The sequence below is a fragment of the Corvus kubaryi genome, unplaced genomic scaffold (assembly GCF_017639235.1).
Source record: "Corvus kubaryi isolate FWS band 111438036 unplaced genomic scaffold, C.kubaryi_AGA036_p1.0 split1-37374, whole genome shotgun sequence".
Lineage (NCBI taxonomy): Eukaryota > Metazoa > Chordata > Aves > Passeriformes > Corvidae > Corvus > Corvus kubaryi.
Window position 1 is genome coordinate 1766407 of NW_024582079.1, and position 11235 is coordinate 1777641.

The window sequence follows — 11235 nt, forward strand, 5'->3', positions numbered from 1 at the left end:
GTTGGAATGTCTTGTAAAGAAACACTTTTCAAAAGCAAGTTATGTTGTAGACTGAATTTTGGTATTTGCATTTTGGTGGCTCTGTGACTCTCTAATAACAAAGTCCTCTGAAAAGACCTGTAAACTGTTGCACATTGGTTTTGCTGTTAAGGCTGGCTGGTGGCCTCCAGCCCTTCTGGTTCCTGCCTTGCTGTACTGTTACAACCTCAGTATCTCTTGTCAAAGGCCTCCAGTGCTTTGCATACCTTCTTGAAGGTGACTGGAGCAACCACGATTTGATTTGCCTCAGCTGACTGCAGTGGGCTACAATAGCTCCAAGAAAGCTGATGTGTAATAACCAAGGTAGTCCAGCTCGTTCTAGCAACCAAATGCTACAGTCTTAAATGAATCAGGCTCTGTGTGTCTCCTTTCTAGTGCCTCCACCTCAATCAAGACAAGGAGGTGTGTGGTACTGAAGTGCCCTTGGTGTCCCAGTGCTGTGCAGGGAGTTGGGAAGTGAAGAAAAGCTGTCTAGAGCCATCAGGTTTTTGTACCCACAGCAGCCACATGGACAGTGTTGGAATAACCTTTGTGTTCATGATACCTTGTTGATCTGCCCTTCTGAGAGTACAGAGAGTGTTTCATATATGACTGGTGTGACCTGGCCTCTTCTGGCTGATCTTAATAGTGTAAGACAAGTAGAAATAAGAGCATTTCAGTTGTAGTGGTTGATAGCACCCAAACCAGAACTGGAAGCCAAGCTCTGCCTCTGCTGCCTTTTCTTCCTTCAAGGGCACTGCACAATTAGAAAGGTTTAGTTACCTCTTGAGCAGGGAGAAACATCTTCTGGAGTACTGGAAAGTACCAGCAGACTTGTGTGGGGCTGTTTTGTAAAGCCAAACTGAGATCTTTGTGTGTTTGGGAATGCAGGTATTGGTTGTGCATTTAAGGATTCAGACTGGGATCACTTCCTAGCTCTGCAGGGCCCTCTGGTAGTGGTGTTTGGTTTTTTGTTTCGTTTTTGTTTGGTTGGTTGGTTTTTGGTGGTTTTGTTTGTTTGTTTGTTTGTTGGGTTTTTTTTTCCCTTCTCTTATTTTTCTTTAAATTTGCTCAGACTGAAGCTCTGGTGTTCCTGGGTGTCTGCTCTCCACATACAGGTGAGTGTGGAAATGGTGAGCTTGCTGCTGGAAGCAGAGCTTGGTGCAGAGGATTTACCCCTGGGAGCAAGAAACAGCCTGTGTGGTAACTGAGCTCTGACTTGAGTGTGAGAAACTCCCCTCTGGTGCCACACAGCAGAGATGTCCTTGAGACCTGGGAGTTCACTTTCCATAGTGAAAAGGATGGTTCTGGGTGCAGGTATGAAGATTTGCAGTTGATCTCTGCAGCTGCTTATTCTGCACATCGTGGAAGGGCATATTTTTGAACAAATTCTGTTTCTTAATTGCGTCTGCTCCCTTACAAGGATTTTCTTGGGGATAGGAGTACACGCTATGTGAAGTTTGAAGCTGTGTGTGCTGTGGGAGGAAGGAGTTGCCTCATTGATGATTTAATTTCCCAGTAGTAAGATCCTTATCCTTATATGGAGGAATGGGGCAAGGTGGTCCGTTAATAGCTTTTTTGGTTATGAGACATGAAACTGAGTACAATTCTTTCAAACTCCATCATTCCTTAAAGACAGTTTTCAGAGTAATGGCATGTTCTCAGAATAGATTTGAAGGGCAGGATGCTGCCCTTCTATTTTCTGTCACAAAATGCCACTTGCCCAAGCCAAGAGGGATCTGCTGTTCCACTGGTGATATTTCACACTTGACAAAGCACCTGACAGTGAAAGGAAAAATACTTTATCATGACCATCTTTGAGATTCAGTGTGAGAGGCAGCCCTGCATTCTGAAATGTCATTTTGGGTGTTTGCACCAAGGCCACTCCATCTACCAAAGAATTTTAAAGCTATGTATAAATAATGTCCTAGCTTGAAAAATAGTACAAGAAATACATTTCTGTGTTTCCAGCTGCTGCATGGAACCTCTAGCACTAAAAATCCATGGAGAGAAATCTCAGAAAAATCTTCAATTTTTTTTTATTGGAATCAGCATGAATGTATGTTTCAATAAATATATTTTATATACATTTAACAGCAGAAACTTTACATTCCATCTTCAAACTGCTGAAATAGAACTTCTGTTTTAAAACTTTTTTTACAAGCCAGAAAAATAATCTGCCACTGTGGCTGTGTGGTCATGCAAATTGTCTTAAGTTACAGGTTTATTTCTTCATGATGTAAAAATACTGATTTAAAGGAAGCAATTGCTTTGCAGTCTGACCAATGTAGCAAAATACCCTTAAATGGAGCGTAAGGCCATACCAATTTGTGTATGTATAGATTTATACATATATATATATATAGTAAACTCAACTCATACAGAAAATACAGGGACATCCCTTTTAAGATTGGGTAGGGAGAAGACATGTAAGTACTTCATGATTAAACTAATTTATTCCTTTTGAAGAATTTTACATCATAGGTTTTAAACACAACTGCACTTTACATTTTGTATTTTTCTAGTCCCTCTTTTGTTTTCGAAGGGAGAGTACCATGAAAATTAAAAAGCACTGACTTCTCCATTCTTTTTTCAACTTGTGTAAATGAACCAGTAGAGGTACTCAGAGAGCACTTGCATTGCCCACTTCTTTCCTCCTCCTTACATTAACTCCAGGGCTTCTTACTCTGAATACTTTTCTCATTATCTCCTGTGAGATGTGGATATGTCAGCACCCACCTTGCAAGGAAGAAAATGAAACCAGCTGCATTTGCAGCAACCCTTCACTGTCTGTTTTAAAGATGCTTATGTGAAGTTAAAGGGCAATAAGTTTTGTCCTATTAAGAACAGCCTCTCCTTTTTTCCTATGCTGAAAAGTTGATCAAACTGGGCCAGTTTAATGTCACTGTCTCTTGAGATCTTGCTAAAATTGAAGAAGGAAAACACTCACCTTGTTGCCATCCTTTCCTGACGATGAACAAGCTTGGGAAAATTTATTATTTTTTTTAGCAAGCACCTGAAAACCCACAATCAACAGCTCAAATGTGGATTTAGTACTTACAAAAGAACACTGATAAAGGGGCTGTGGTGGATGTGTGTGGCAGGAGGCTCTGTCCTACAGCTGAGGTTTGGCTCTGTGTTGGCAGACCCCACATTCTTACCCTGAATGGAGGGTGATGGGCATTGCCCTCCTGGGGGACAGGGAGTGCTGGCAGCGGGATGGGACACCCCGTAACATCTCCCACTGCGGCTGCTGAACCAGCCCAGCCCTTGGCTGCCCCTGCTATAAACAGCATCAAGACGCTGTTGTGTTTGGAAACAAATGAGCTTTAGTAAGCCAAGCTTTGGAAACAAAGATTTTCTTCATACAAATGGCTTGCAGATGGGACAGATATAGAAAATGGGGCAGCACAATGCCACTGCTTAATAGGCTTTTTTTTTTTTTTTTCAGGAGATTTTGTGATATATTCTTCCTAGATACCAGATTTTGAGGGTTTGACCAGTGAAGTAAATGCAGAGGGAAACTGAGATAATGTTTATCAAGGACACAAGGAAAACGCTCTCTAGGTGCTGAACTGTTCCCACTTCTATTTGTTTTGCATATTTTCAATTGGAAAGTATTCCTGCTGTGTGTGTTTGTATCTCCCCTCCAAAGCAAAACCAAATGTGCAATAGTTGTCCTGAAGAGAAATATCTTAATATTTTTATTTTTCTTCTAAATTCATTTACAAAACAATGTAAATGGGTGTGCGTTTATAGTTGGATGGGAGAAATTCCTGGGTCCTCCCCCCCCTTTTTTTATATCACTTAAGTGTAAGTTTTTCATTACTCCTTAGTTGTAATATAACAAGCATGATATGCTGTACACTGTGGTAGAATGTGAGAGACAACACAGTCCATAAAATGTCACTGTCCACGATGTTTAGCCTGCTCATGGCTGTGGTTTGATCTTGAGTGAGTGGTGACAGCTGCTTCGGACAGGCTTGTGCATCTTCAGGGTTCCAAGGCTGCTTCCAGGATGGTGTCACCAATGCTGCAGGATGGCAAACTGCGATGAAATGCCGTGACCTTTGCATGTCAGGCCATTTTTGAGTAAAGTCCTCTGTGTGTTGCTTTGTCTTTACATCTCTCAGTCTCTTAATCCACTGAAGTTTTGCTGTATCTCACACACACACACACGTGTGAATGGCTTTTAGCACTGTTACCTCCTGTTTCAGTTCTTTTGAAACAGTCAAACCTTTGCTGCAGCTCAGTAAGTCTGTGAAAAAAGGGGTGAGCTCTGGCCATGATTAGTGCTGTCAGTATGTCATGACCAGACTTGGGAACCACACAAACTTCTCGTTTTGTGTAGGAATTCCATTTCACAGTAGGCTTGAGGCGCTCCAGGCGGTGCATTTTTCAGGATCATTAATTCCACATGTATGTGGTGAGGTCAGTCCCTTGGCCTCTGTGCCTCGTGTGCCTCTGGAGCTGCCAGTGTCCCCTGCCCCCCTGCCCCAGTCACAGGGAGCACCGGGCTGGTTGTACAGTGAGAAGGAGCTCAGAGAGAGAGTTCAAGCACAACAGGTCACTCATCCCGGCAAGGGGAAGGTTAACTGCTTACCTGCCTCTCAAATTCTCTCATAACATCACTGTTTGGATCTTAATGTTCGTTTCCCAAAAGTTACAATGAGAATGCTTGCAAAGCTGACAGATCCCCAGATTAACCTGCTGTTGTGACCTGATTTAAGGAGGGATGTATCAATTACGGTTCTGAAATGTGTGTGTCTTTTAACTGCCCTGTCAAGTTTAATGACCCTGATCAGGGCTGGAGGGCCGTGACTGGGGTGGGGTGGGATATCAGTCTGGGTGTGGAGGTGCTGTTTTTACAGTTCTCCACTCTGGGTGGGTTAACTTGGGGATTTGTCAGCTTGGCCCATGCTGTTTCTGAGCTTATTTCCTCTTCTGATCTAACCCCGGAATTGGAAGAATGACAGTGCTTTGGACAAAAATATAGAAGATGTGGGAAGATTGGAACAGAAAGGAAAGTATAAATTCAGTGTAGGCAGAGCAGAGTGTTTCAAAGCCCTGGTTCAGTTGTTTCCCTGGCCTCGATAAGTACAAGACAAAGGAACTTCTGCTTCCTTCCACTAAGATTTTGTTGGGTCAGTCTCTAGCTGAGCATCTCTTGTACAGCTGAGCTCTACTGCTGTGACCAAGGGGACAGGCTATGGTCACTTAAAATGGTGAGGAGAGGATGTAACAATAGCCTAACTCATTAGTGATGGGTTTTGTTTTGTTGGCTTTTTTTTTTTTAATTATTCTAGTTTTCCTGGTCAAAAGTGGGATTGATGGCAAGTGGAGGCATGCATCTGACCAAGGACTTGCCAGGATTGTTAAACTCCTGCCTGTGAAGGATGTACCTGTGTCCCACACCTTGGCATGCAGCAGGATGCATTCCCAACACCATTCTTACATTACAGAGGCTGCCCCTTCTCCACTTCCTTTCCTTGCTGGTTTCTCTGGTTTCAGAGGTGACACTGCCCATGCTGTACCATGTCTCTTCTTCCATGGGACAAGCCCAGCCTCCTGAATTCTTTCCCGCCCCTCAAGGAATAAGCAGCAATATTTAAAGCCTTGACTCCCCGGAAGACCATACTGGTTGCAGTGACTGCACTTCACTACAGCAAGGAGTGAGTACTACAAGTTCCTCTGCCTTACATGATCCTTGATCTGCTCTTCCTTTCTCTTTTCAGATCCCTGCCTTCACTCTACTCTTGGCTGGGGAGCTGAACTCTCAGGACTCTTCTACTTTCTAACAGTGCAGCCTCAGCAGAGCAGACCTGGCTGAGAAGCTGTGGGCGCCCAAGAACAACTGAGAAGTTGTGGCACATCACAAGCTCCAGAGCTGGCCCTGCTCTTCAGGAACTCATTGATTCTTCACCCCAGCACAAGTAACTGTGGTGAGGATACTTCTGAAAATGTATGAGTGCATACCCAGGAGAGGTGGCTAAGGCACCACCCGTGGCACAATCTTCAATATTGCATAGTTTTTGTTCAGTAATGGTCAGTGTTTGGGGATTGGGTGTCAAGCAAGAAACACTGGAGCCCAGGCCCCAGTTCTGCTATCGTTGCAGGTCATGCCCTGCTGATCTCTGCAGGGCTCTGACTGGGCAATGCTGCTTTAAGCAGTTACCAGGCCTCCACTGTAATTGTGACAGTGATGGTATCATCACTGCAAGGTTCATTCAGGCTTGAACCTGGAGCTGTAATTTAGTGCCCAAATTCTGTGGTGTGTTTAACCCAGGACATCTGGCTTGGCTGGTCTGCAGCCTAAAGCCTGATTCATGTTTCTGTCAGACAGGTAACCCAGCAGTGCTCCAGTGTCACCAAGTGCCTGGATAAGGCAGATGTCCTCCCACAGACCCTCTGGGGAAGGGAATTTTGGCTTGCTACAGTGCTAACAGTCCTGGGACCAGCTTCCCAAAAGCCTTAGCAGCAAAAAGTACCTGTGAGCTCTGTGTCCCTCAGACCTGACAGCCCCAGGCAGCTCTACCTGTCCCTGCTTGTGCCAAACTTGACTCATCCACCACAGCAGCAACATGCTCACAGCCTGAGCACGTGGTTACTGATGATACCTCATGCCCCAGTTTCCTGGATAGGTGAGGAGGGTGTCCTTGCTTGACTTAAGCTACTTATGCAATTCAAGTAGCAAATCTGTAAATAAAAGCTAAATTCAAGCTGCGCTGATGGCTTATTTATGCTGGTATCATCCTCTGCCCCAGAAAATGTGGATGATTTTATACTGGAAGAGCATGTCTGTGTGGGGACAGGGTTTGTGTCCCCTGTCCTGGCTGGAAACTGCTGCTGTCAGGGAGCTGCTGCTCCTTCTCCCTTGTGTTTTCTGAGGCAGCAATGCTCTGAGTGCTGCAGGGATTGTTAAGCCAGCACACAGCAATCCCCCTGCCTTTGCCCAGAGTGGCAACATCAGCTTGTGTAGAATCTGTTCCCTCTCCCTGTGCATGGTCTGGGTCAAACCATGGTGGACCCAGCTCCAGCACTGCTGGGAGCCAGCCCCATCCCAAGATGGGCTTCAGCACTGTCTGTAATAGACCCAGAAGCAGGAATATCACAAACATAAGACTTCCTTAAGATTTCTACTCAGAAACCTGGCAGTGAAGTGCATGAGGACTGCTCAGGTTTGCCAGACTTAATGGTCTTATTACTTAATACAATCACATAATTCCTGCCCCCTTACACCATACCTGTTAGCACTGGAGGCCTTGGATGCCAGCAGGGATGTGGCATGCAAACTAAACCTCTCCTAGTGCTTTTCCCTCCCCTTCCTCTTCTCTGCCAGCATCCTCTTTTGACAATCTAACTGGTAATTTCCTCTGCTGGGGGCTGAAATCATCTCTCTCCTTTTTTCCTGCCCTGTGGTTTGTGTCCTTTCCCATGTTACAGCAGCAGGCAGTGTGATACTGGGACAATATCATAGGGTGAGGGAAATGATGAACCAGGAAAGCTGTTGTAGAACCTGCAGAGAGGTCATTGTTCCTGTGCCTGGGGGCTCTCACTAGGTGTGGATTCCTCACCTGGCTCAGGCTGTGCTTCCCCTACCACACTGGCTCTGGTACCTCTAACCTGGGCCGTGCCCTTCAGTGTTTCTGCAGATCACCTGAGGACATCACCCCAGGGCTGCTCATCCCAGCAGCTCTCAGAGGAGAATGTCTCACCCACTGCAAACACCTGCAGGCAGAGCTGCAGCAGCTCTGAGTGGATACTCTGCTCAAAGTAGCTCCTTCCACCCTGCCCGGTTTACAGCAGCTGATTTCTTGTGGGACCCTCTGCTCCACACCACGGTAGGAGACTGAGAATGCAAGAACCTATAAACCTATAAGCAGCTGCTGTATAGCTGGATCAGTGTAAATCAGGGAGCCCTACAGGGATAACAGCCAAAAAGACTGAATTCTCTCTAACTCACGCTGCTTTGCTTTCACACAGCACAGTCAAAAAAGCCCTTAGTGGCCACCTTGGTGTTCCCCGAGTCCTCTCCATGCATGGTTGGCTATGAGAGCACTTCCCTGGGAGCTGTCGCTGTGCCTGCTTTGGGGGACTGGTTATTGTGCCATATTCTGCTCTGTGTTTCCCAAGACACCGATCCCAGGCTCTTCAAAGGTTACAGTGCTGAGGAACTCAGCCCCACAGGAATGAACAAGAGGGAGATCAACACAGAAAAGTGCATTAGGCTTGAATGCAGTAAGAGACTCATGTAGGTTCATTTGAGCAAGAGATGTGCAACTGCCCTTAAGAAATAATTGTTAAAGAGGAGGAGAGAAGGGAATGGGAAGACTTAAAGAACCTGAAGTAATTTAAGATGCTAAAATTAATGACTATCAGCTTCAGCTTTGGTGCTCATCCTAGCACTCTGAAGAACAATCAAGTATCTCAATTTTCCACTTAACTAGTGCACTCTCTCCATACAAATAATGGAAAACTATTGAAGCAGGAGCAGCACAAGATGCCCCTTTCAACCACCTCCTTTTGAGAAGAAGACAGGAATGTGTGGGTGCTTCCAAGCAGGGAATGGATTAGATATATCCTTTGCTGAGCTGAATGCTGTGGGATGCTGCAGCAGGACTAGGGTTTGGGGTACCAGGGGTCCACATTTTATTGTCCACTGCTGCCAGTATCAAGGTTTTGGAGTAAGGAATGGGATACTGAAAGAGATTGTCTATCTTCGGCACAGGGATAAGAACAATGTTTTATTAAGTAATGGCAGTATAGTACAAAAATATGATTGTATACAACCTGTGAAAAATATGGCACCACTGAAAACAGCCTTTTCTCCTTTTGTATATTCCTTTATTTCTAAAAATATACTTTGTAAGTGCTTCTAACCTTTTTTCTACCAGCACTGGGAATGAAGAAATTTTTTTAAATCACAGTCAAACTAAAGGGCAATCAACAGTGTAATTTGAATTGTCTTGGCTTTGCTTTAAAATGAAAGATCTTCAGAAGAAAAAGAAAAAACTTCCAGAAAAGTCTGAGGAAAACAAAGCCCAAAAAAGTTCCTGTTTGGAGGATGTGAGAATATTCAGCTTTTGCAGTTGTTTGATGGTTTTGGGAGCAAAGTCTCCCAGCCCTGACAAGCAAAGGCTTCTAGGACAGGAGAATTAGGGCACCACCAGAGTGGTGGTGGTGAATGACCTGAGTGTTCCCAGGCAGCTGGTGCTTGGCCAAGGCCAATGCTGAGCTCTGCAGTTTGCAGCAGCCCACATGCTCACTGCTCTGTCCTGGACCCTCTTCAGCACCTCTCTGATTTCCTGGGATTCCAGATGGATCAGGTATTAAAATGGGAGAAACTCCTCTACCTGATCAAAAAAGAGTAAGTTGGTTTTTTTTCATTCTGGACAATTATATTTATGTGTAAGGAAAAAGAATTCCTGCTCACAAATAATACATCTCCAGTAACATCTGGAAATAATATTATTTGGGATAAAGCTCCCTTTTTCTAAAAAACCCAAGGGAATTAGGACCCAGTTTTCTCTCTTTACTGCCAGACAACTGCTGTTTTATTCAGAGGTTTTGCTTCTGAGCTTCATTCTTTAGAAGAGATAACAATTATGGAGTTAAATTCTATCAATATGCCTGGAAGTCACCCTGCAATATCAAACCCTGTGCATTCTCACTAATACATATAATTTCTGGCACCATTAAAGCAGCCTACTTTGAAGATAAGTTATCAAAACAAGTTCTTTTGCAATACAGAGACTAAACACAACCTGGTACAGATGGAGAAAAAAGTTTGATTTTGAAAACTACCCAGACTTGCCTAGGGGCTCATAGGACAGTCTAAAGTCTTGTCTAGGTGGTGAAACTCTCTGGCAGGACATCCCTGGGACAGTTACCTCAGCACTGTCACACCTTGGCCAAGATTCCCGTGTGTTTCCTGTAGGGATGTGGGTGCTGCTCGCTGTCACCCTGCAGCAGCCCTGGAGCTGCCAAATGGCCCAAATGGAAACTGGCTGCTTAGGGAAGAGAGTAACACTGCTTATTGTGTGCATCAAACGTGCCCAGTGCTTGGCAAAGCTCAGCTGGAAGCCAAGGCAGGCTGGTAAGAGTGTGATTCTTATTTCAGTCCCTAAACTTCCGTGGGCTCCACTGGCAGCTGAAGTGCTTCTGTATGGGCAAGAAACATAAGCATCTTTCTGATAATTTTTAGTCCCTAAACGCCTTCCTCCAGCCTTATTCCACACCAAGAAGTGGCACTGGAGCTCCAGTGAAGCAGTAGCTGTGACATAATTGCATCTGCACCCAGTAGGTCTAGGATGAACATGGGATTCTTCTATGCACAGCTGAAGAAGAATGAAGTGAGGTGGAAATGTCTTCCTTCTCTTTGCTCTGCTCTTGCCCTGGGAATGTAGGACCAAAACTCAGCTGGGTGGGAGGATGGGGCATGGGATTTGTTGACCTACAGGTAGCTCCTTTAGGAAGGAAACCTGCAGCCCTGCTGTGCCCTGGGGAGCCATCCCAGGTAGCCTGGGGGGATTGAAGGTGTGTGAACTACGGTCAGATTGCCCCACTCCAAAGTGCAAGGTCCAGGCATTGAGGCTGGACATTTTTACCCAAATGACAGCAATTTGAGTTCATTCACCTGCATGAGGAAGGAGCTGTGGTATGTGGGTTGCCGAGCATCTGCCGTGCTGCCGGGCAGGGAGGGAAATTCCCTGGATTTGCCTTTCATCTCAGACAAGGACACACCGTTTGAAGCAATCGCAAACCGCAGCTGGCACAGCCGGCCCTGGCACACGCAGGGAGAGTTCAATAATTCAGCAAAAATCCCAGAGCCAGCAGCAGACTTGGGCTCCAGCCAAGGCTCGGGACGTTGTCCCAGCATCAAATAACACCTCAGCTTGAGATCTCCCTGCTTGGCAAAGCATCGTCTGCCAGGGGAAGGAGAAATCCTCAGCCCACAGGTCTGCTGCTGCTCCGGTGGAGGGAAGGGGCTGATGTGCTGGTTCATGTTCCCATGGGTGACCCTGTGACCTTTCCCTGTCTCAGCAGTGCAAAGGGACTCAGAAAACGGAGCAGCCTTTGCCAAAACATTTGCCCTAGTCCACACAATGACCACTGTGGTTTTAATATTCTTTTTCCCCTTGCTATTCTTGTTCTTTCTTTCTTTCTTTCTTTCTTTCTTTCTTTCTTTCTTTCTTTCTTTCTTTCTTTCTTTCTTTC